Below are 25160 nucleotides of genomic sequence, written 5' to 3' on the forward strand. Positions count from 1 at the left end.
TGGTTGGAAGGTATTGAGGTCCCATAAAGAATTCACTTTTCTGTAAATTTAAGATTTTTAGCACACCTGCTGGCTTCACCACTGGTTGATAAATAACTATATAGCAGAGGAATAGCAGGCTGAATTCCTTGTAAAACATTGAGAGTGTCATTGAGGAAACCTATACAAATTGGTAATTTTTAATGTCTCATAATTTCAGGAATATTGAATAGCACTAGGGAATGTCTTTCTAGAAGTGAAAAAATGCTATCAAATGGAACTATTTAGGTAACTGTAGAACTATGAATTTTATATCAGTTCTGGGGATAAAAAGAATGGAAAAGCTGATACAGGTTTGGTTAATTGAGATTTAAAGTGTGGAGGCAGCCCTTGTGGGATCTAAAAGTTGGTCCAGGACCAGGTATCACAAACAAAGAGGAATGAGCTGAGCAGATGTCTGTGAGGCTCTTGGGCTGCAGGTTGAGTTGCCTGGGACACACAGCTGCATCTGCTGTAACAAGGCTTCCTTTTATGCAGATGCTGCTCTATATCAGACCCTTCTCAAAGCAGTTTATATCTGCCAGTTTTAAATGTTTGTAAAAAAAAAAAAAAAATATATATATATATATATATATATATATATACACCAGTATATGAAAGTATGTAGGCCCTTGTGCTTCTCTTTTAAATCAGAGTTTGTACTTATAGAGGCCCAAATGTCTGCTCTGTGCATTGTCACCTGTAGCCATATACTGGTTTTGTGTGAACTGGCTCTGCTTATTTATTCAAAAAAACCCCAAACAAACAAGCCCCCAAAACAAACCCCTCCAACCAACCAAAAACACCAAACAAACAAACAACAACAACAAAAAAATCACAACAACAACAACAACAAAACCTAATGCATCAACTCTCTATATATGAATATAAATGAAAAAAATACATCAATATGCATGAAAAAAAAAAAATATATGAATATAAACAATATCAGCCAGGTTGGCTTTTTGAAATAAAGCTCCTTCCACATGGAAAGACCTGCATAATATTACCCTCATGTATTTATAATGCAAATTATTTGAAGTGTTTTAGTGCCTTTTTTCTCATTAGAGTAATTTTTGGAGTCAGGGCTCCATTTAATGAAGGGCTTGAGAGAGATGTAAATGGCCATGGTGAATTTTGTGTTCCTTTATAACTCAAGGTGGAATAGACTTACTGCTTCAGTGATTTAACTATAGGAGCATAAGTTCTGGATTTCGCTCCTTACTTTCTATTGGCTTATAAAAGTTCTTTTAATAAGAGGATGGAAGTGTAAATGTACCTTATGTTTTACCTGTAACATAGTGGTCTGGATAGACGTGAAAGTGAAAGCCAACAGCTCAGCAAAATGTGTACCTCCAAGTCTGAGATCATATCTGTGGATTTCTTTTAGCTGATAACTGCCCAGAACGGGCAGTTGGTACTTTTGGTTTGTGTCTAATTCACATGATTTTTATAAGACTTATTTAACCGCACCTTACCACTTTAATATTTGTTACTTGTTTAATTAATTGGGAAGGGGGTCCCGTACGTATGGCCAAATATGCCATTTTGCTAAGCAGATGTGCTCTCTTTGGGCAATTGCCTGTTGTTATTTTGTAGTGTGGTTGATTAATTTAACATATACAAACAACTCAATACAGAGTGGAAATTAAAAGATATCCTTGTCAGATGCCTAGTGAACCTTAAACAACTGATTATGATAAAAGTGGAAAAATAAATATTGACTTACTGCTTTCAGGTGATATTACATAACTACACATTTTGGAAAACACTTCTTGACTCTTGGGTACCCAATCTGATTCTTAGAAATGGTCCTCTAAATGGGAAGTAGTTTGACTCGATGATCCTTGTGGGTTCCTTCCAACTCAGCATATTCTGTGATTCTTTGATATTTTTTTCTGGTTTCACGGAAGGTTAAGTTTTGGAACTCATGATAAACTGTTCATTTAGTTTACATCTGAATACATCTGAATTCTTTGAGAGAGAAGTAATGCACTTAAAATAAAAATAGCATTTATTTTGTTCACTTAAATATTAATGAATACATCTGGAAAAATCCACCTTTTAAAATTATTGCATATTGAAAAATATATTAGTTGTATCTAGTTCTTCTTCCTACAAGTAAGCTTTGCACTTGTTCTTAGCCCTCTCATATTTTTGAGTTTTAAAAGCCTTAAGTGCAGTTCTCAATTCAGAAGTTTCTAAAACACAAGCTTTTCAGTAAACCTTTTGAGATCTTTGAATAATCACCTGATTTTTCTTAAATGAGGATGTTGGTTAGCTGGCATGTTTAGAGTTTGGAGTGGTGTTTTTTTTGAGGGAGGGGTTTGTTTGTTTTGTTTTATTTTTAAGCCCTGATAAGCAATATCAAAAGAGAAGGCAAAAAACTCAGAAAACATTCAATTTAAAACTTCTAGTGTAACAAAACTTCACCCTTTAGTGAAAGAAAGGGTGAATTCCAATTCTTTTTTCTCTTTTTTTAATATCCAACTCTGAACCTCATCTAGCAGATACAAAGCTGTCTTCTGAAGTCAGCTGACAGAAGCTGTATTGCATTTGCTGCTTGTTGCAAATGTTGAGTTAGAGTAGGTTTTGATGGTTCAAGTTACAGAAATCATGAACTGGCTCTGTTGAAGCTTACAGCCATATTATTTTAGTTTATATTGTACAGAGCCTACTTCCTCACTTACGATTTTTTTCCTGGTGTGTTGGATGTGAGACAAATTATCAGTGCGTGTTGTATAGGAGTGTGAGGAGGCAGGAGGAATTCTTACTGGATCAGGGAGATGTGTGAAGTGAGACATGGGAAAGAATAATTGAGAGAAAAAGGACAGAAACTGGGGAAATACAGAGAGTGCTGGAACCTGTCAGCAACAAAATGGCTGAGTTATGGGTGCACTAGCAAAAATTTCATCAATTTCTCATTAAATATAGCAAATGGGAAAATGGGAAAGGGTTAGAATAATAGAAATGTCTTTGCCTGTATTAAGCAGAAGACTTAAGTGTGTTTAGAGAAATGGGTTTTCCCCCCAGCCATAGCAGTGAGAAGTGTTACTAGTAGAACAAGTTTCAGATATAAAGTATGCCACATTAATATGCATGAGATAACCCCTTACTTGCAGAAGTTGTTTCACATATCCTGCCATTATTGTGGGAGTGTGTTGTTGACTCCTTATACTATGATGAGTCTTGTCTCATATGAACTTGAGTTTTTTAGTCTCATACTATTCTACTAGTCTTCGGCAAGTAAGTTCAGTTTCCTAGCACTTGCTAGGATTCTTAAATCCTTTGTACATAAATGAAGGGTTCATAATGGGTATTTGTGAATGACAAATTAGCCTTAGCAAGCATCAGGCAGAGAGTTATTGTTTTAGTAATTTAGCAAAGCATAAAAAGAAAAACAAAACCAGAAAGAACTAAAGGTTATATTAAATAAGAATATAATATAATCAGATGTGCTAGATAGAAACAAGGAAAGTGATACAGAGAGAAGTAGAGGAGATACGTAAAACAGTGCTAGAAGAAATATTGAATCTTAATAAATAGAAAAAATTGTGCAAAAACAATAAAAGTAGCAGCAAAGATGAAGTTTTAAAAGTCGCTCCTGATTACAAAATTGACCAATGTGACAGTATAAATGGTATGTTAAATGATATAAAATTCTTACTGCTTTTTTAATTTCAAGGGTTGTGGGAGTTTTTTGTATCTGAGCAAATGTATCTTTCTCTAGGACTTCTAAGTGTAATTTTTTTGATTAAAAGCACCTTTATTAAAAGGTATAGTTAATTTTTCAAGCCCTAATAGATGGTAGAGTCTCATTCAGAAATGTTTTGCATGCTGTTTTCATGTAGAATTCATGTCTATGTGATTCATGTAAATGCTGTAAATGAGGGGAAAAAATGAGATGACCTGCACCTTCTTTTTTTATAGTTTAACTTTTAACTTGGGGACGGATGTCCAGTCTTCTTATTAACACTCTGTACACAGTACCTTGGAGTGCATTAACAAGGTGCTGTTTCCTCACTGTGCTGTAGTTTACCTTTCATAAATAACTGATCAACACTTCTAGCTGTATTTAATATTCTTTTATATAAACAGAGATTTATTATTCTATAATAAAAGATATCCTCTTGCATCTGCTGCTGTAATGCAAAATGTTGTTTGCTTTGCCAGATTAAATAGATAATGAAGCGCAGTAAATGTTTTGTGGTACTATTAACAGAAGCATGGCTTTAAAAAAAATTCTTTCTTAAACAGTCATGTATGGAAATATGTATTAAAATATTTTGAAGGGTTTAAATCTTAGGAAATATTTCACTCTGGTATAAGCCAAGAGATAATTTAAGAGTTTTTTCTTTGAATAACCTTAGCATCAAAAGAGAGATGTTATTTTTACAGTTTAGGAAATCTAAGAACATCAAACATCTGTCATTGAAAAATTTGAACTTGAAATTTGTCATTGAAAATTTGAAAGAATTTTAAAATAATTCAGTTATTTTTAATACATCAAAGTATATGTTGATGTGATAAACAATCAAATATGAAATAAAAGCTTACCTAGGAGATACTTGATTGAAGCTTTGTCTGTGCTCTGTCGGAATATACTGAGACTCACTCAGCAGATAGGAAGCTTTTTTCTATTTGAAATGCATTGTGCACTTTCGTCTTGTGATTTCTTTTTCACAGCGTCTTCTTATTCACTGCTGCTTTGCTCTTGTGCTATTGGTTGTTTCTAGTTTATTTCCAGGTATCTTCAATATCTGAGTTCTTCTACATTCAGGATTTTTGTTAATTCTGTCCTGATCAGGTAACAGAAACGACCTGTGAACTTCGCATCTTTCCCTCCCAACCAAAAAACATAAAAAAAAGGCAAATGCACCGAACCCAGTCAACTCAAGTATTCAGCATCTAAAAAATCATTTAAATACTTGCTATCCAGTGAATTCCATCTGTTTTCTGGTGCTATTCCAACACTGAAAAATTATTTCCCCTCATGTTTTGGTAGCCTCCACATTTTATATTTTTGTAGGAAATATACAGGATCAGTAGGCATCAGATCTTAACTTTTAATCCATGCAACATTATTGTGTGAAGAATGATGAAGGTCTGCCTCTCTCAGCTCCTCATGCTTCTGTCAGACACAGATGTGAAATGCTGCTTTAGAGAGAGGGGAAAAAATCCTAACGGGTGTAGTGTTTTGTCATCTCTCAGGACAGTGAGCACGCGTGGCATCAATGAATGGCAGATATGAGCTATTCAAACCAGTCGCTGAACTGACAGGATGACACTTTCATACATAATAGAACCATTAATTATTTCTTCTGATGGACGGCAGTGTGTACTAGAAGAAAAAAGCAGCAGAGGATAATACTAGGTTTCATAGGTTCTCTGTGTTTTAACAGCTTGTCATTAAGAAACAAACCAGGAAAAAAACTGCTGTTTTGGGATATGATCAGGTAAAACAGACCAGAGCTGTTTTGACAGGGTGGATGTCATTCATAGGGTTAAAAACTCCAGTCAGGTTAAGGTCTATTCAAAGCTTGCTTTTTATAAGAAAGATGTTCTAACAGACCTCCTTTAAAAAACATGGTTTGTGTTTTGCTTCATGTAGCTTTTCATTTGGGGAGCCTGGGAGTTGTCTTGTAGGTTTTCATTTATAACTTAATTTATAGATTAAACCCACACATTTCTTTTTCTTTTTTTTTTTTTTCCTCTGCAAAAGGAAACTTTAACATTTAAAAAAATGTTTTTCAAAGGATTCTCTGTATGAAGATTATGTTCAAACTTATTACATACTTTGTGTTACAGACACTCACAAATCCATTTCTAATTAATTTAGAAATTTAAATTCTGCGGTTTAATGTTGAGGAACTGCTCTCTCAAGGCTAATATGGAAAAAATAATATGTTTTGAATAACTCATTTCAGTGCAGCATAAGCCCTCATAAATATAAAGTATGATGGATAAAATCTTCATTTGCAGTATCAATGTTGTTAAGGGCAACGTATGATGATTGTGGGGAAAATAATGTGATGTTTCAAACTTTTCCTCAAAATAGAAGTGTTTTTCCTCTCAGAATCTTCTTTAATGTAACTTTTCTTTTTAAATTTATTTCTTTTTTTGCCTTCTGTACCTTGAAGGTGAAGAAGAGATAAGATGATGACTCCTTTAAAACCAGGGTATAAACCCCACCAAAAAGATAATGGAAGAAAGGGCTGCTTCTGCTGGTTTGTACTTGTTTACTCTAAGTATGAGGAACTTCTCTCATCCCTAAAGAGGAAGATTTATCTTCATCTTCCTTGTTATGGAATGATGGAGAGCATCTGGATAAACCTTTTTCTAGTTTATCCAGACAAAAATCATGAGCACTATTATGCCCTTATATCACATCAAATAACTTTTTGAATATTTTTGGTCTCTAGCTTGCATTCTATCTAGCTCCACATCAAATCCAAGCCTAGAAATATACGATAGCTGTAACTTTAAATCTAAGTTGTCAATTTTGTCTCTTTAGATAACAAGTCGAGTTGCCAAGGATACAATGGGTAGATGATATAAAGTCCATGCTGAAAGTACTGGAATGAAGCATACTTTCTGAAATAATATTAACACTTTCTCTCTCATGATTCCTCTCTTCACATATACAGTCCATGCCTGGAGTTGGTGCCCAAGCTGAACTGAAAGTGTCCTAAATTTGTTACCTTATTTCATAAAAGTGTTGATTCTTATGAAAATCTGCCAAGTAATTGGAATCTGAGAAGACACAACCTTTGTATTATCAGATAATCTTTTGGGAGGCAAACACTAGCCTGGTCTGTTTGTCCCTTTGCAAATCCGCAAATCCCAAAACAGAGGACTCAAATATGTACTCTGTGATTATCCCCTGAGGAAGTCCTGAAGAACAAAATAATTGATACATATATATATATATATATATATATATATATATATATATATATATATATATGTGTGTGTGTGTGTGTGTGTGTGTGTGTGTGTGTATATAGATATAGATATATCCCACTTTTTTCCTCTCTTCAGGACAAGGTAAAATGAGCTATGTGTGTGTTAGTATCAAAAGTATTCTGCTGTCTCAAGCCTGGAGATGAGAATTAGGATAACTCTGATAAAGCAGCATGTTAAAATTTAGGGGATGACAATAATTCTGACATCTTGATGTGCAACTTTAGTCTGGGATAATACATGACTGCTATTAAGAATTCAAACACTGAAGATGAAGGTGCTTAAAATTTTCAACCTTGAATATAGCACAAAGATTTGTATTTTTAGTATGGTGTTCTGAAAATCTTTTCTGTTTGGTCAATGTGCAACTGGAATAAGTTATATATAAGATGAATGACCAAAGTGGATATATAACATCTGTGGTGGAGAATGTTGCTGGTATGGCTGAAGTAGTAAAAGCTTCAAGCACACTCCACTGGGCACTCCAAAGGACCTGTAGTCTATCTTGTGACTGGATGTGTACTGTGTGACAGTCAGTGCTGCACCAGGAGACTACTTCCTTGCACAGTTGGGTTATCTTGGACTCACAGGGTGGCCTGATGAGGGCTCCATGACCATAAATAACATCAATTGATATGAAGTTCTTACACCTCTGAGGCAGTAGTAAGGATGTACAGGCAATCCCTGTACAGGCTACATCCCTCTACTTCGTTTCATCTGGATCACAGGCATGTTGTACTTGGACAGAATTCTGTTTCAGTTCCTATTTTTTTGAGTGGTCTTATATACAAAAAACTACTATGTAGCTTTAGTTAACAACATGCTGAAACTCTACACCTGAAAATTTGATCTAGGGTGAATAATGTACTTACCTGCTTTAAGAAGAGAGCTTTATAAATTGCATAAGAATGGAGCAGAACGCTTTCTTAAAAACATTTTGCATTTTAAGTGTGTGAGCATTTGATTTGAAAGCTCACTGAAATTTCATTGCAATCTCAGTGATATTTAATATTTACAGTATCAAAGCTGGTAGCTTTGCAAATAGTATTAAGCCATGAATTATCTGTTAGTCCATTCACGATTAATAATTATGGTTTCTACAAGTCCTAAAGGCCAAATATTATCCCCACTGTATAAAAGTAATTTGTCAAATATATTGGAAAAAAAACATTTTTCTAATAAGACTGAGTGATCAGGAAAGCTGTATCTCAATGAACCATTTTTACAAGTTAGAAAATGCGTGATAATCACTAATGTTGTAAATTAATTGCAAATTAATTTGAAAAAACACTAAAAGAAGACATAGTGTTAGAGCATTTTCCTTTTTGACAATTTTATTACATATTTACCATTTATCTAACAAATAGCTATGCACATGGAAATGCTATTTTTACCTTTTTTCTGAATATTATCATTCAGCTTTTAGAGAGCTGTAAGTTTACCTGCTTCAAGCAAGTTGATAACTAGTGGTTGCTTTTTAGAGAAAAGCAGTGTATTTATCAGAATTTTTAAATTGCTGAAGAACTAATGTTCTGAAGAAAATGTCATCATTATTTCTGCTTTTGTTGCCTAGAAGTATATCTTGCCTTTGTGAACAAAATACTTTTTTGCCTTCTTTTATCCCTTTTTTTAGGGGGGGGGGGGGGGGTTGTGTATTTGTTGTGGTCTCATATCAATAATTATCAATTATTGCAGATTAAATAATTATCTTTTGTCAATGGAATATTTCATTCTTTTCCAGCTAAATGAAGTTCATCTGCAAAACTGTACTTTTCAGTGTTTTATATAGAATACATTGTGTCTGAAAATAAAAAACAGTCTTCAAAGTTTTAAAATTTTGAAATCAATTGGACAATTGACACAGAATAATTTTTGGCTTAAGAATGTGTCAACCTGAATCTTAAAATTATTTTGAATTTAACAGCAGTATCTGCTCATTCTAATATAATATCTGCTCATTCATATCTAGTTCTCAGTGAAAGTAGATATTTAGGCATTTCTTAAAATTGTCTTCTCATTAAATAGGTATTTCTGGTAGCCTGGAAAATTATATAGATCAACAAGCTCAAAAGAGAAATGGAATGAGATAGGTATTTTTGTTACCTAGGAAATGAGTGAGTAAAAGTACTTAGCACAACTCTTATCATGTCAGACATCTGAGGGCTTTTGTATTTCCTAGATTTTACTGATGGCAGTAAAGCAAGACTTCAGACAAAGTGGCTTTAATATGAAATTATTTGATAAGACAGAGAAATAATTTGTTTTCTACTTTTCAAGTCAAACTGTTGCTAGTAGATTAATTTGGATATAATGCTGTAATAAAAACGTATACCACTACTCCTAATAATGATAATTTAACATTATTTCTATTGCTGTTGGTTGCTACTAACATTTTGTTGAAAATTTTTTTCAGTAAAATTTTGCAAGAATTACACTTGAAGTTAAACTATTCAACTATTCTGTTTTTCTGGGTTTTTTTTTTTTTTTTTTTTTTTTTTTTGAGAAAGTTAACTGGTTTGCTGACACAGATTCTAATGAATTTGTTTTAGAAGTCATACTTTGAGCATTTTTGTGTATTAAAATTTGACTGTCCTGGTATGTCTTTTCCCTCATTATTTCAATATTAGAAACAGCCAAAGATTTCTGCTTTTGTTTAACACAGTATTAGAAAGGGTAAGTAATGATTGTTTCACAAATATATGAGCTTTAATTATATTTTTAATCACATTTTAATTAATGGATCAGTATTTGTGAATGTGGTGTCTGTTTGATTCAGCCAAATTACAGCAGGTTGCTGTTACTAAACTATTCAGACTGGTAGCAAATTATGGAACTGTTTTGAAGACTGAAGAGTTTTGCATAATTATTGTTTGTTAACTTGTGATATCTGATGAATATGTGCTCACCAGATGCTGGCCAGATATCTTTCAATTTACTCTATTTTTAGACTGTTCATGAGCAAAATGGATTATGACCTTGGATTTGTTTTGGATTTTGCACTATTTTGGCAGCCCTACTCCTCACCTGTGTTAAAGGCAAGTTTTTCAGGTTTTGTGGGGTTGTTTTTTGTTTGTTTGTTCTGTTTTGTTTTTTGTAAAGGTAAGGAGAATACACTGTGACCACAAAATTTGGAAGACTTTGTGGGGGACTACATCAAAGATTTTAAAGTTTTGCTTATGCATATTCTTCCTTTCTCTCTCAATTTGATCTTTCTAGTTGCCATAACAACTTCATAATAGCAGCACATTTACTGCTGTAGGTTGTGTCAGCACTTCCATTATAAGCTACTGTTTTCAGGAATTTCTAATTTATTCATAGGCTTAAATATGGCATACAGTAAGTCTATGTAATTGGTTTTAATGTATGGTATGAACTTGTTGAAAGTTGCTGTTGTTTGAGCTCTGATGGCATGTATAAAATAACATATTGTTCCAAGTGGCTTTTTTTCTTTTCTTTTTTTACTGAGAAGCAGCAAAACATTTTTAGTCTAAAATTAATTTTGACTGGTTCCCATCTGCCAGAGGTATGAGAATCAACATGTTCTTTTGCTCTACCACAATGCCCCATCATGCCTGCATCCAGATAGACCCATCTGTTCCTGTTAGTTAAAAGGTTAGTGTGAACATGGCGCTTTTCTGGGAAGCAGGAAAATTAAAACCTTTTTAATAACAGAGTTTAACGTCTCATTACAAAATAAGTGTTGGACATCTTTAATACTTTTATAATTATTTTAAGTTAAAGACTAGCAATGTTCAGTGGATTTTTGAAAGGCAAGAAGTAGAGTGTGAGTCTGTTTCTAGTATTGAAAAAAGTCAGTTATTCATTGTAGGTGCACTTCTTCTTACAAGAGTTTTAGCAGGGAATTATGCATAACTGCAATACAACTTTCTGAAATCTGGAAATTGTTTAACCTGGGAAACGTGTCAAAGCAATTGCATCATTTGCTGAAGGTGTTCTCTAACTCCTTGAGTGATTTCACTAAGCCTGTGATGAGGGGATCTTTTAAAGACGAAATTTCACCCAAATAGATTTTGGGAGTTTTATTTAAACACATTTATTTCAGGCAAATTTACAAGGCACAGCACAAACTTGCTGCCCTGAAAAATTATGAATTATGTACTTGTGAGAATTCATGGGATTTTTGTTTGCTTTTTTTTCCTCCCTATTTATTGACAAATATATTGCAAGACACTTGCCCCTAAAACAAAATTATGTGGTTCTGCTGTAGGAGACAGTATAACAGTATGTTATAAAAAAGCCCTAAAACTTTCATATTCTTTTTAATCCCAAATTAGTTTTAGTTTCCTTTGAAGTCTTTACTTACATAAAATTACTTAAATTTGAAGCATGTTTTTATTTTGTTAATCTATGGTTCTACTTCAGTGTAATGAAAAATAGTGGCAGCTATTTAGACATTTGTATCACCTTGGTTGATGCTTGTAAAACTTCAGCAACAATGTGTAACTTCAAAAGAAAGACTAATTAGATTTGAGTGGTCTGTAGTAATCACAGCTGTTCATTTCAAAGGTAAATTTCTTTGATTTTTGCTCTTAAAGTAAAATATATCTAATTTAATCATCCTAGTTACAAAGTATTTGTTTAAGTATATCTTATTCTGAAGAAAGATTTTAGGTACATCTCGACTGAGAAACAGAAATAGTTTTTTAGAAGCTCATTGGTGCCTTCAGCACAGACTTCCTCTTTGATTCTAGACAGGTGGGCTATTCAGCCTGGATATCCTATGTCCAAACACTTTGTTGCCCTTTTGTTGCTTCACTTAATGTGCTTTCCACTTCCCTGCCAGAATTGGTTTAATTATTTACTGTTTTCTATAGCATGGCTTCGAAAATCATATTCAGAAAATTTCACTGAAATTCTATTGGTCAGCCTTCAGCTGAGCTAAGGTTAGAATTTTAAGTTTCAGACTTATCTGAGAGGTTATTAGTTTCCTGTAGGTTTCTTCCCTAGCTTGACTAATTTTGTTTGTGAGCCATGTGTGTAGATGTCACCCAGCAGATAGTCATGTGGCTGAAGAACACATGCCCGTAATTCAGGTGGTTTCATAGTGATGTTATGTGGTTCATTCTCTGTCTTGTGATGTGACAAATAAGCTTGTTGTTTGTATTCTGCAGAAGAGCAGAGCCATCCCATGTAAGACACAAGACTTGTTAGTTTCCCAGTAAGAGAGGAATGATCTCTGAAGTTTTCCAGGAGAGGCAGAAAAACAGGTTTTGTTGAAAAACCTCAATAATCTTCCTGCTGTATCTCTGCTTTCATACATGTATTATTCAGGAGGTCCTTTTTTCCTGCTTTCAGACTGTATGCAGATTTTTCTAAAGACTCATTTTATAGGCTTGGCAATTTTCAAGTGAAATTTGTACACAAAACATATAATTTGAACTTGCCTAATAATTAGGACACAAGGACTACTGCAGTGATACAGTTTAAAATCTAACCCATTAAGTAATGAATTAATTATATTAAAAATACTGGAATTTAATTTGCTTTTCCAAATTTTCTGTTACTGTCCAGTCTATTAAGTAACCTTTCATGGTTCATACATTTTAATCCTGTAATTTTACTAGTTTAAAAGCATCTACTGGAGCCTTTGCTAGAACTAAGAATTAATGAAGTAATGAATTCACAGTTGCAGGCTACTTAAAAGCTACTTCTAACAATAGATAAGGAAGTCTAAAGTAGAAAGGAATCCAGCTCTTGTTTGGAAGGGGAATATAAATGAATGAGGTACCACTGAGAGTGCACACTGGAAGGCCGAAAAATTAAGAAAGATGAGAAACAAATGTCTCTCCATTCATCATAAGTACATTACCTTGCTGTTTTTTACAGATGTAGGGGCATTCTTTGTTGAGATTCATTCTTTTGCATTCTCTTGCTTCAGCAGTTTGCCATTCAATTAAAGAATCCTGGGAGCTGAAGTTTCTCTCTGCCCACTTGTGGAGCAGGGACTGGGATTGTGTCTCAGAAAGAGGATATTCTGTTCTGTTTTGGTGTTTGGTTGAGGGTTTTTTTCCATCCTGAGGATTTACTGCTGCAGCATTGGCAACTGGGAAAAGGAAAACTCAGTAGAACAATGTTATAATTATGTGTGATATGTTCCACTTAACTCTGTTTCATTTTAAAATTATTTTAGAATTTTGAGAAATACTGTATTTTGATATCTCATGTTTCTTTTACAATTTCAAGGATGCTGTATTTGCAGGATAAACTAAATGTAATGCAATACTTATCTGTTTTCATGCTGAGTGTTTTAATTATGCTCAGTTACAATTTCTTAAATTGCCTTTTTAAAAGTTTGTCAAGTAAAGATGTCCCAGGAGAGAATTAGCCTCTTGCTGAGTAGTGCTTGTGTAATGCAGATAGCACCTTCAAACACCTATTTGGATTTGCAATTCTGGTTTTGTCACTGAAACTACAGGTCAAAAAGTGTACTCTTGCACCTTAGTGTCCAATGCATCTTTCTCCACCTGGATTAGGAATGTACAGTAGGAAAGGCACAATAACTTTTAATAATTATCTAATTATTTAAATAGTACTTTAATGCAATTATTTTCCATTTCCATTCAGCTGGGGATTATGAAAATACATAATTTGTTTTTTCATTATATGCTTTTTTGAGTGACTCAATGTATGAACATATTTGTCAGATGGATTATGAGTATTGTGCTTTATACCTTATCTCAGCCTTATTGTTAAGGAATCTCTGTCTTTTCTTCCAATCACACAGAAATCAAGTCTCAGGGGAGCACAAGACTCATGGTTCTGTGATTTGTCACATGGGCTGCTGCCACACTGCAGGCATCCTACATAATGGCAGCAAAAGACTCCTGTCTCAGTACCCTTCTGTCAGCCCATGTGCGAAGCTTGCTTGGGTAGAAGAGGAAAGGTTTGCAGACCAGAGAGGCCTGGCCATCAAGAGCTGGGTGAGAGGCAGCAGGGCTGTGCAGAAGCACAGAGGAAGCCTCAGGGCCCATCTTGCAGCTGTGGTACCTGCAGGACAGCATGTGTCTCACAGGAGGAGATACAGATAGAGGTCTTCATCATCAGTGAACAGACTTGCCCATTCCCATTGTTGTGGTTAATGCATACAACTTCTACATTTGATTCTGGTATACTTCAGAGAACTTTTTGGGAAAGCCTGTCTTGTTGATTGCCACTTCAAAATAGAGACAAATGTTAAAATTTAATGCTTACAAAATAACACATCTATGCAGTTAAAATATCTCCTAAAGAGACATGACCACTTGTGTGATGGGAAGACACAGGAAGTTAAGCTGTGGCTTTGTTCATCCAGAAACTTTGAGTATTTTTAGAAAAGTCAGGCTTTGCTTCCTGCTGGGTATTTGAATTGAGCAGTGTTCCATGAAATCTACCCTCAGATAGAATAGGCTGTGTATGCAGAGGAAGCTTTATTGTTCTGTCCTTTGTCTTTCTAGGAGATTTGTTTGACCTGCCTCTTGAGGAACAGCATATCTTCCCTGTCACCTGTTTTCTGCAATTTGAATTAATTTTTTGGGGGTAGCCATCAAGGACCATCTTTTTTTACTTTCCCATGCAGGGAATGGAGAGTGGGAAGGTTATTGTCTGCAAAAACCATATTTGTTGCCTATGTGCAGCCAGCCAATAATCAACTATCAAAGATTTTTACTATTTGTACATTTTAGCAAACTAGGGAATTAGTGTTCATTGGCTACAAGTTGCATAGTTCTATTATTTATTAGTATTCTATCTTATGCTGGTTAATGATTTTCTCATTTCCCGCGCTGATTGCTCCACATGCTCAGGCTCTCTTTTTTTGAGTTGGTGTGTTTCTTGTTCCAGTGGTCACAATCTCCCCCTGCTGGAATTACCTTTTAGGCAGTTAGAGCTGATTTCAGCACAGTTACTGGGTTGAGTTTATTGGTTTCTTCCTCACCTTGGGAGCTCTGCCAGGTGGTCTATAAATTCTGCATTCTTTGTGTCCACTTTCAGTGGGCATCCTACTTCCCAAGCCTTGTTAACCTCCCGCTAGGTCTGAGGTTGCTGAAGCATGTCCAGCTCTGTACAAGGCAATTCTACCAACAAGTAATTTGTGTTTCTAACTCATTTGGAGCTTGCTTGTTAGCTGCTCTCTGTTCACAGATTAAGTCTCCCTTCTTGTTGATTAGGCTTGAAAGCATAAAAAAATCAAACTTCAAAGAACATCCTTTCTTAAAAAGATTTTTGTATAGTCCACATTTTGCAACTGTGTTGCAGTATCATGTTTAACAGCAAGACATAAAAATAAGAAATTAAATCTTAGAATACAGAAGTTGACTGTTATCTGTGTGCTTTAGCTTTTTTCACTGGTCCAGGATATGTAAAAAATCACCTTCTAGAAGCAAATGGGATCTGGAAAACAGCAGCTTGCTTTTCAATAGCTTTAGAATAGATTTAGGAACAATGAGCAATGAGAGAAATTCCATGCACTTCATCTATTAGTGAGATTCTAGAAATATTTGAGACTATTTTCTGTATTAGCTGGGACAGTTAACAGACAGTTCAGTGCTCTTTTTTTTTCTTTTTTTTTTTTTTAATATCATTCATTGAGTGTATGGATAGATATTTATGCTTCAGAGACTTCTCCTTTTATCATTGACTTTCTTGTTATCTCAGTAAAATCTCCTGGAAAAAATGTCTTAAATGTATTAAAAAATATCTAGAAAATTTTATGGCTGACAGCATTTTCTGCCTCGTAGAAAAGAAGTGCTGTTTGTTTAATGAATTAAAGATGACTTTTACCTCCAACAGCCAAAGGGATGCTGATATCTGTAGAAACACCTTGATTTACAGTCTTGGCTTTGAAACTGGTCCAGATGTGGACGGCTGAGTACAAAACGAATCCTCTTTTATAAAACATTGTTTCTTTTCATCAGGTGGTCTACTTCTGAAAGTAAAAGAGATGATGAATGTTCTCTTAGTATATCAGAAAATAGTTGTGTAATTATGATGAAGCTTATTATAAAAGTATGTTGAGCAAGTTGATTTAGACATTTTATTTCTTCTCTGTGTGTCCCAAATCACTGTAGTCTTCTATGCAGACCATGCTGATAGCACAGCTTCAACATTTATTGAGCATTTTGAGGTAATCCACAGGATATACATTCAAAAAATGTTAAATTATGTCTCAGTTAAAGAGTGGAAAGTATATATGACCATTTGGAAGTATTTTATTTGATGTTCTTGAAATAAGCAAGCACTTTCTTTGGTGAGACCAGTGTTCTGAAAAATGACATTGTAATCAAATATAGAAGATTAATCTTAGGTAAATCTTAATTTTGTGTTACCTATAGTGACTTTGAAATAATATTTCATGTAAATTTTATAGTTTATACTTTTATGATACTATAAGCATGTAGTGGATGTGAAGGCTGCTTCTCTAGTGAATAATGATGAATGATGATATTTGTTGGTAGAATGGATATTATTATAATGGGTGGTATTAAATAATGAAATATAAAGAAGAAATGTATTGAAAGTTGAAAGAAAATGCAGAATTTAGAATTTATTCCATGTCTTGAAGCTGCAGGATGTTTCTATTTTTTAAACAAATCAAGATTTTAATGAAGCTTTGTTTTATGGCATTCAGTAAGAAAAAGTAGTGGCAGAGTTTCAGGTGTCTTGCTACTGGGAATTCTTTGAAAGAGATGTTGCCGAGATAGTGATTTTTTTTTTTTTTGTCATGTTCTTAAATAGAAGTGGTGATGCCACAAATGGAATGTACTAAGGAAACCAGATTTTAAAAAATCAGTTCATTTATACTATTTGTTAATAAAAATAAAAAAATAAATTATAGGAAACAGTAATATTTCTTCTGCAAGTATAAAGGCACAATTCTTTTCTGGTGTAACTGATTGCATTTTATCAGCAGTAATGCCCATCTGCTTCTCAGGGTTTCTTGGCAACTTCAGTGCACTAGAAATTATAAATGCTTTAAATGATACTGCAAGTTGTATAATTTTGTTTTACTGAAGCCCTTATTGGAACACACTGTTCTAACAAAGTGTGACTAGATATAATATGTATTTATACTTTTTTTGTTGAGTTTGGCGTGGAATTTTTTCAACATTTATGATTAAATAAATATCTTAGAAGTGCTGGCACTCAACACAGAAAAGCGAGCTGTTGTAGAATGCATGTATTATAGAGTAAAACATTATTTCACTGGGTGTGTGTCATTAAATATTGAATGGATTAATTTAATGTCCAGGTAGACACTTATGGTAATTCTGTTTATCCTGATGAAAAATCAGATGACAGAGGGTCTTTGCTGTAATTATTCTGTTCTTCCAATTTTTGTTTTACTGATCTGTAACTGTCTTTTGCTGGAAGACACAGGGAAACTGAGAGAGTTAAGACTGGAGAAAAATAGGAAAAGAAAATGGACACTTCAAACTAAAAAAAACCCAAAGCCAAACTACAGAAAATCTGAATTTGGCCTGGGAAAGAGATTACCTAGCAGTTTGTTAACATTTCACATGTGTGTTTGATACTTCTCATAAGGGTCAAAGCAATTTGATGATTCTGATGTCGTGAAGGAACTGAATAAGGGTCTGCTGTGGTAAAAAGAAGTGGAGTGGAAGCAGACAAAGGATTTAGCATAAGAGTCATTGAATATGAGATTGTTTTATAATTATCTCTGCTACTAGTTGTGTTGTATGTTTTTGAATAAAAATGAGCAAAGCAATTGCCCTGCTGCTGAGCAGGGAGGAAAGTTGTGAACAGGTGAAAGCAGGAAAATGAAAGCTTTGAATATCTTCTTTTTTGCATAAATTCACACTAACTAGATCCTCTCTGACTGGATTCCTAGCATATTTTTAACAGCACTTAGAAGTGGGTTCTATTAGATAATTCTGGAAATGTTATCAGTTTCGAATTTCCACATAGTTAAAGTAATATTAGGGAGGAGAGAGTATCCTTCCTCTGTTGTTTCACTTTGCCTTAGGCAACTACTTGTCACAAGTCATGGAGGTGAGATACTGTGTGATTGAACATCAGTCTGAATAAGTACAACCATTCTTATGTTGTAAAAAAAAAATATTAAATGGGGGGGGTCTAGCCTTGGTATGTTTCACTCTCTCTATGTTTTATGCTTATACAGCAGGAAGAATTTCTTTATCAAAAGAGTTTTTAAGCTTTGGAACAGACTGCCCAGGGAGGTGGTGTTCAAGAAATAACTGGACATGGATATAGTGCTGTGGTCTAGTTGACAAGGTGATGATCAGTCAGAAGTTGTATTTGAGAATCTTAGAGGTCTTTTCCAACCTAGATGATTCTGTGATTCTGTGAAGCTATATGGATGGTACAGGTTCACAGGATAATTCAGGTTGTCAGAGTCTTTGGAAGGTCTCTAGTCCAGCCTTTTGAGCAAAGCAAGGTACGCTGTTGTGCAGAGATTTATCCAGTAGGAGTCTCAAAGGTTGGCATTGGCATAACCTGCTCCACTGCCTGACCCATGGTGAAAATGTTTTTCCTTATATCCTGCTGTTGTGCAGAAATTTATCCAGTAGGAGTCTCAAAGGTTGGCATTGGCATAACCTGCTCCACTGCCTGACCCATGGTGAAAATGTTTTTCCTTACCTCTCATTTCAATTTATTTCAGTTGTTCTTGTCCTTAACCTCCATGCATACTGAGTACCCTGGCTCAATCATTTTGATGACCACACCATAGGTATTGGCAGGCTGCTCTTAGGTCTCCCCAAAGCCATTTCCTTCACAGGCTGAACAAGTCTCATCCCCTCAGCCTTTCCTCACAAGCAAGTGCTCCAGCCCCCAGCCATCCTCATGGCTCTGCTGAACTTGCTGCCATTCACTGGTGTCTGTTCTGGGGGCCCAAAGCAGTGCAGTATTCCAGGTGTGATCTGAGCAGCTCTCAGGAGGCACTGCTGGCTCCTGAGCAGCCCCTGCTGCAGCCTGGCTACATCTTCATGGTGTAGATGAAAGGTGACGTAGCATGTACATTGCAGTGAGACAGGGTTTAGATTAAACATGGAAAAAATAATACTTATGTGAGAACAGCTAAATATTTTGAATAAACTCACTAAAGACACTGAGGAGTCTCTGTCACTGGAGGCCTTCTACCACAAGCTATAAAACCGTCTTCCAGGAATGACATAGGAGTAGGTGAGCCAGCTTGGGAAGAATGTCTAGATTTTCATGTAAGACCTCTTCAAGTTCTGTGATTTCACAATAGTCTGAACAGGAACAAAAGATCCCAACATTTTCCTTCTAAATATTATTAACTGTTTGAATTAACATTGCGTGACATAATTACATTTATATGAATGAACATAGTCCTACATACCATAAGATGTAGAAGTGAAAACAGAGAAAAATATTTGAGATTGTGTCACCATTTCTGTTTTGTATTCCATTTTAATCTGAATTATGAAACTTCAGCACTCAAGCAAAGCTCAGCAGTACCCTTTTATACTTCTCATAGTTAATGATACTGTTTCCATATTTTCTTTGATTACTGTTGTAGTTTTCTCAAAATACTATTCTTTTCTTGTGGTATATAAAATGTTACTGTATCACTAAAAGTTGAAAGAAGAAATGTCTGAGGCAATTGGCAATCCTATAAATGACCACTTGTATTTCTTCACTGTTTCTCTTCATGGTCTACTTTTAAAGACTTATTTCAGACTCAGATTTGTTATATTGTCATTTTATTAAATCTTCATCACCTGTAATGCAGTGAGCATGATTTAAATTGTACTCCTGATTGTAATAAGAAGTACAAGTATCATGGTGATCAAATAAAATCAAATTCTATACTGGGCTTCTAGATGACTGTGTGATTACCATATTTTTAAATGTTTATTACAAAACTATAAATATAATTTATTAAAATTTTGATTAGAAATTACTAGCAATACCTCTCGTCAGTTATGTCCATTTAAGTGATAGACTTTAGATTTAGCACCTGTATTTGTATCAAAAATAGAATGTATTCTATGTAAGAATGAAAATTCATTGAGTTTTCCTCTGAAGAAGCAGAAATCTACCCTGAAAAGATCTCTCTTCTTTTTCATGTCTCCAACCAAAACATAAAGACTTGTGTCTTTTTGTGTGTATGTGCTCTGGTGCATTTGGCAATTTCAGCTGTAGTGAGGACCAGGGTCACTCCTGCTTCCACAGCTTGCTTGAAATACATGTGTTAATGGTTGTGTTTCAATAAATTCTAACTACAAGGGGAACATAAGACTCAAAATGTATTTAATGCTTCATTACTTGCTCTACTCCCTTGAGTTTTCTTCAGAACGCTTTCGTTTGAAGAAACATTGATAGACAATTTTTCTGATGTACAGGTGTTCCCAGAAATACTTAAATATGACTATGTATGACAACCTTCCTATTTGCCATTTGTATGTTTAAAAGGGACAAATGAATTAACAAAAAATGGAATTTCTCCATTTGGGGATTTAATAAACCTGTGCACTTTGGACTAAGTCTTAAGAACTTCCAGGTTAAAGATAAAACCCTGTAAGCAGGTGTGTGTATGTCTTTGCATGAAAAAACATGTTGCACAAATATATACACAATGTATTTATGTTTATCTAATGATATATATTTTCCTTTTCCTGAGTGTTCTGCTGATCATAGAAGTACTACATGGAATACTATTAAAATACAAACCCAAACAAGTAGGAAGTAAGTTTAGGATGCATTCTCTGTGCATCTATTCATTGCAGAATTTAGGTAAGTTGCTTATTCTGGTATGAATAAGCAACTTAAGGCAGATATTGTCAGGTGAGATTAATCCCATTAAAACCCAGGCACTATCTGTAGTAGAGCAAACTGGAAAAAATAAAAAAGAAAAGGTACTTTGTGCAGTCTGATCCTCTGCTCTTGTAACTGGTATCTATAATTGTGTATAAGTGAGAGACTGTTAGGACTGTAAATATGCTTTTCCTTTCTGACATGTTTCTTGCCTGTTGCTTGGTTACCAGTACTTTGCCACATATATGTGAAAGGTATTAGCTCATTCTTCTGTCTTCACTCTTTGAGCTTTAGTGAGAAGATACATGATCAAAATTCATGATTTTATTTCTCTGCCCCTAGCTATCCTAGGAGATTTAGAAATGGTTATGCATAGTTTATTAATTTCTTATGGAAGAATAGGCCATTTCACTATATATGTGTGAGTCTTTCAGAGTAGTTTTGATTTTTTTTCTTTTGTTTTTAGTTTTTTTTCCTTTTTCTAGAAAGTAAGTTTCTTTGCTAGTTGCTATGAAACAGCCAAATTACTTACCATAAACTGTCATCATGACCTTTCTCAATGATGGTAGTCTTTGCCGTTTTCCTGCTAACATAACCACAGTATAATGTTAGTATCAGGATCACTACAGACTGACACACAGTATTTTAAATATTTCTGTGTTGTCTGTCACCATGGTACTTGGTAGTTTTCAACAAAGTGGAATGAAGGGGTAAAGAATGCAACTTAATATATGTTATATTTATTTAACTGCCTGATTTTAAAATTTCCCCTTGAATAGTCATGGAAGTAGGAAATGGAATTAAGAGATTGTCTTTGAACAGATGTAAACAAGAGTAACCATATTTCATCTATCTTGTCTCTTTCTCTCAAAAATAAAGGATTAATACTTGATTTGTAAGTTGTGTACCTGAGTCAAACAGGCAAAAGTGGAAACAAGTTGAAAAAATTATTTAATGTCAGTTGAATGTATATTAATATAATGATTGTAACTTGAGCAGTCCAGAGTTTTTAAATGAGTCTTCAATGCACTGCATTGGGTTTTCTTAAAATATTATTTTTCTGTACATATTAATTTTAGTAGGCATTTTATAATTTCAATAATGTTAACTGGTACTTGTTACAAATGTGCCATTTTACAGTAATTTCTGAAGCAAGTATGTCTTGGGCTATCAAGTGTTGGAAGAGTAATGCCACAGAGGCATTTTCTCAAACATGTTCATTAATAGAAAATGTTTTCAGGTAAGATTTAACCTTATCTATTTAAATTTTTAGAGTAAAAAAAAAAAAAAAAGACAATGTCAGCATGATGTTAGCGCTGAAAACTCTAATGTATATTAATGTATACATTAAAGTTTAAAATGCTTCTTTGTGAGGTAGTTACTTTAATAAAGTTCCTTCTCTCCATTCTGGAAGATTAGGTGTATAAAACATGAACTGTGTCTAAATCTGATAATACTTTTAAGAGCTACCTGCCATTTTTGGCATATCACAGTTTACTTTAGCTTTACTAAAGAGAAAAAAACTCTTATACTTGAACACAAATATCCATCTTTATTTTTTTAATGTATTCCAGTTATCTCTCTGCTTCAGTAAATCTGGTTAAACTCTACATTCTTAACGTGACACCAGTTGTAAAACTGTGGGCTTCCGCTGCTTGTCGCCCCAATGGGAGAAAAAGCAACAGGGAAGCATCTCCTTCCCTGTTTTTTGGAGGGAGCATGGACTACTTAAAAAATATGCCTAAAAGCCTGTGTAACTTTTAATCTCAAAACTTGAATAATCTTTCATTATTATTTTCAAATCTTTTTCATTTGTAAAGTAGTTTGCAACTAAAAATCAAATAGTGTAAACTTTCTACAACAATTGCAAGTATTTCCTTTTATATCACTCGAAGTAGCAGTTAGGGAATGAGATTGTGTCTTCATTAATGGAACTGGAAGCAGATAATGATTTGGAGCTTTATGGCTATCTATGTAAGTCTTGACATCTGCTGTTCTTTAATTGCTGTTATTTATTCAATTACAAACAAAATGACTGCTTACTAGTAGTCCTATATCAATATACTATTATTATCATATTACATTTTGAAGGGGTTTTGCTTAAGAAAATGGTGCATATTTTCTAAAAGAACAAACAATTAACCCTATTTAATAAAGGCAATAAGATAAAAATCCCTCAGAAATAGTAGCTTAAGATGAAATAAAAGCAGTAAGATAAAAATCCCTTAGAAATTGTAGCTCAAGTTGAATTTAGCTTTTATTTAGTTCCTTACTTTGCAGTTCTTGGAGGTCCCAAAATGCTGTCTCGAGTGGTTTTCAACAGTGAAAGGCAGAATGTGGCTTTAAAAAATGCCAAGTCAGCACAGTAAGAGCAGTTGACCTGAAGGCAGGGGAGAGGCTGATGTGAACATAAACGTGTCTTCTTTCCTCCAGTTCTTCAGTTTAGTTTCAGTATTCTCATTTGAGTTCAGGTAAACACTTGACTGAAATTTTGATCTTAATGGAATTGAAGAAATAAGAAGTTCATGTTGTAGTTTTGATATTAATTTTTAATGCTAGCTTTATCTTGAGGTTTTTGAACACATTTACATGGCTGATCATATTTATGAGTAACTGTATCCTAAAGACACAGATAGAACAAGCCTTGTCTATGCTAATATGTTATTTTAAAAATGTTTCCACATGAATTTGTATTACCCAAACTTGGTATTTTGTATATGTCTGAGCATCAGTGAAATTCACTGATAATAGATTTAATTTTTTACTGCTAATGTGGTCTATATATCAGAGGCTCATTTTAAAGACTAAGGTAGGGAGATTCAAGCTTAAACACTCCCTTCTCCAGCCATGAACTTCAATGTTAATGATGGTAATAGAAGAAAGAATCAGTGCTATTTCCTCCATCCCTTTTACAAGCCGAAGAAAAAAATCCATGTCACTAGTTTGTTTATATAATACATTTTACAAACTAGTTTATTAGTTACAGTAGTACAAATAATCCTTTAAATTTCATTATAGATTAAAGGGTAGATTCTGCCAGTTTTATATGTAGTAAGTTATGCCCTGTTTTACAAGCCATTCTTTGGTTTTTGTAAGGCCACTGTAAGGGTAAAATTCCACTGAAGTAGAGTCTGTTTATTTCCCTTGATTTACTTCTATAGTTTTAAATTCATTGTACTTTTTTCTGCTCTCTCATCTAAGTACTTGAGCATAATTAGTGGAAATGTGAGTTTTTCTGAGGTTGCCTTTCAGTTTGTTTCCATTCTTTTTCCCTGATACTCTATTTCTTCATTTGGATGTCCAAGAATAGATTATGTATGTCAAAAAGCCTTGATAGTAAAAGTATCTGAAACAGGTAAAAGAGAGTTAATAGCCAGTCAGGTATGAACTGTAAATTAGTCACGAAGAGCAATAATAGCACATTTTCTACTTCTCATCATATTATATTCATTATTTATTTTATAAAAGCATCCATATTTTCACAGTAAAATTCATTGGAAGGTAAATTCCTTTTTCTGAAGACCTTATAAACCAGGCACTCATAAATGTAATATACTAAATTTCCTACCAACCTCAGCTCTTAACTAGGAAACACAATGTATAAAAATAAAGTAGAAAGTAAATGGGAATTAAGGTGTTGTTTCCCTGTGGTTTAAATTAAAATTTGGTGAGGCTTTATAGCTTTCTGTCTTTTATATCTTAATGATTCCAATTTGGAAAGTTATTAACAAGAATCAGGGTAAGATTGTGTAGTCAGTCCTAGATCTGACAGTGACAACAAAATTTTTTAATAGTTCTATGACATAATACCCTGAAAACAAACAAAACTTTTCTGAAAGTTCTTAAAAAATAGGTTTTCCCATGGGTAGAGAAACGACTAAGTTTATTTTCTTTACAGGTTGTTTACATGTACACTCCTCTGGACAGTTGTCACTTTATGTTATTACTGGTTTATACTTACAGATTTGCTAATTGCTCTGCTGGTTGCTGCATTTTTTTGAATGAATAAGAGGATGTGTTTTAATTTATTCCTTTGATAAACACATTCAAGGGCTCATCTTTACATGGTGAGTTTGGGTCACAAAATGTGGACCTTTGTATGTTCAAAAGCTTTACCTGCTGTTACATTAGAATTTATTACATAGATCAAAAATTATGGGTGAATAGACAAATGATATATCTCATAAACAATATTTAATCAATAATTAGTCTTGTTTGTAAATAAATATATCTCAAAATGTTTTTAAAATGCATTTTTTGGTAGACTTATTGTTACATTTTTGCCTGATCAATTATAATTTTATAGTTAGCTATCCTTCTGATTTAGTCATTACATCATTCAGGAAAATGGAAGCACTTGGTTCCTTTTCCTAGAGGTTGTCCAGCTCAAGGTCTGATTGAGGGCTTCTCAATTCAGATAT

The 25160-nt window shown here is 34.0% G+C and overlaps 2 protein-coding genes across 3 annotated transcripts in view; one reads left to right on the forward strand and one right to left on the reverse strand.

Annotated features, from left to right (window-relative positions):
- Positions 1 to 6895, reverse strand: part of CHRM5 (cholinergic receptor muscarinic 5) — a 47391-nt gene extending 40496 nt beyond the window's left edge. The window contains exon 1 of the mRNA XM_021539270.3: positions 4576 to 6895. The gene's annotated coding sequence lies outside the window, so the exon portion shown is untranslated. The remainder of the gene's footprint in view (positions 1 to 4575) is intronic.
- AVEN (apoptosis and caspase activation inhibitor) overlaps positions 1 to 25160 on the forward strand; it is an 83870-nt gene that overhangs the window by 30805 nt on the left and 27905 nt on the right. The gene's annotated exons all lie outside the window — the stretch shown is intronic.

Source organism: Lonchura striata, chromosome 5, assembly GCF_050655825.1.
Source record: "Lonchura striata isolate lonStrDom1 chromosome 5, ASM5065582v1, whole genome shotgun sequence".
Classification (NCBI taxonomy): Eukaryota; Metazoa; Chordata; class Aves; order Passeriformes; family Estrildidae; genus Lonchura; species Lonchura striata.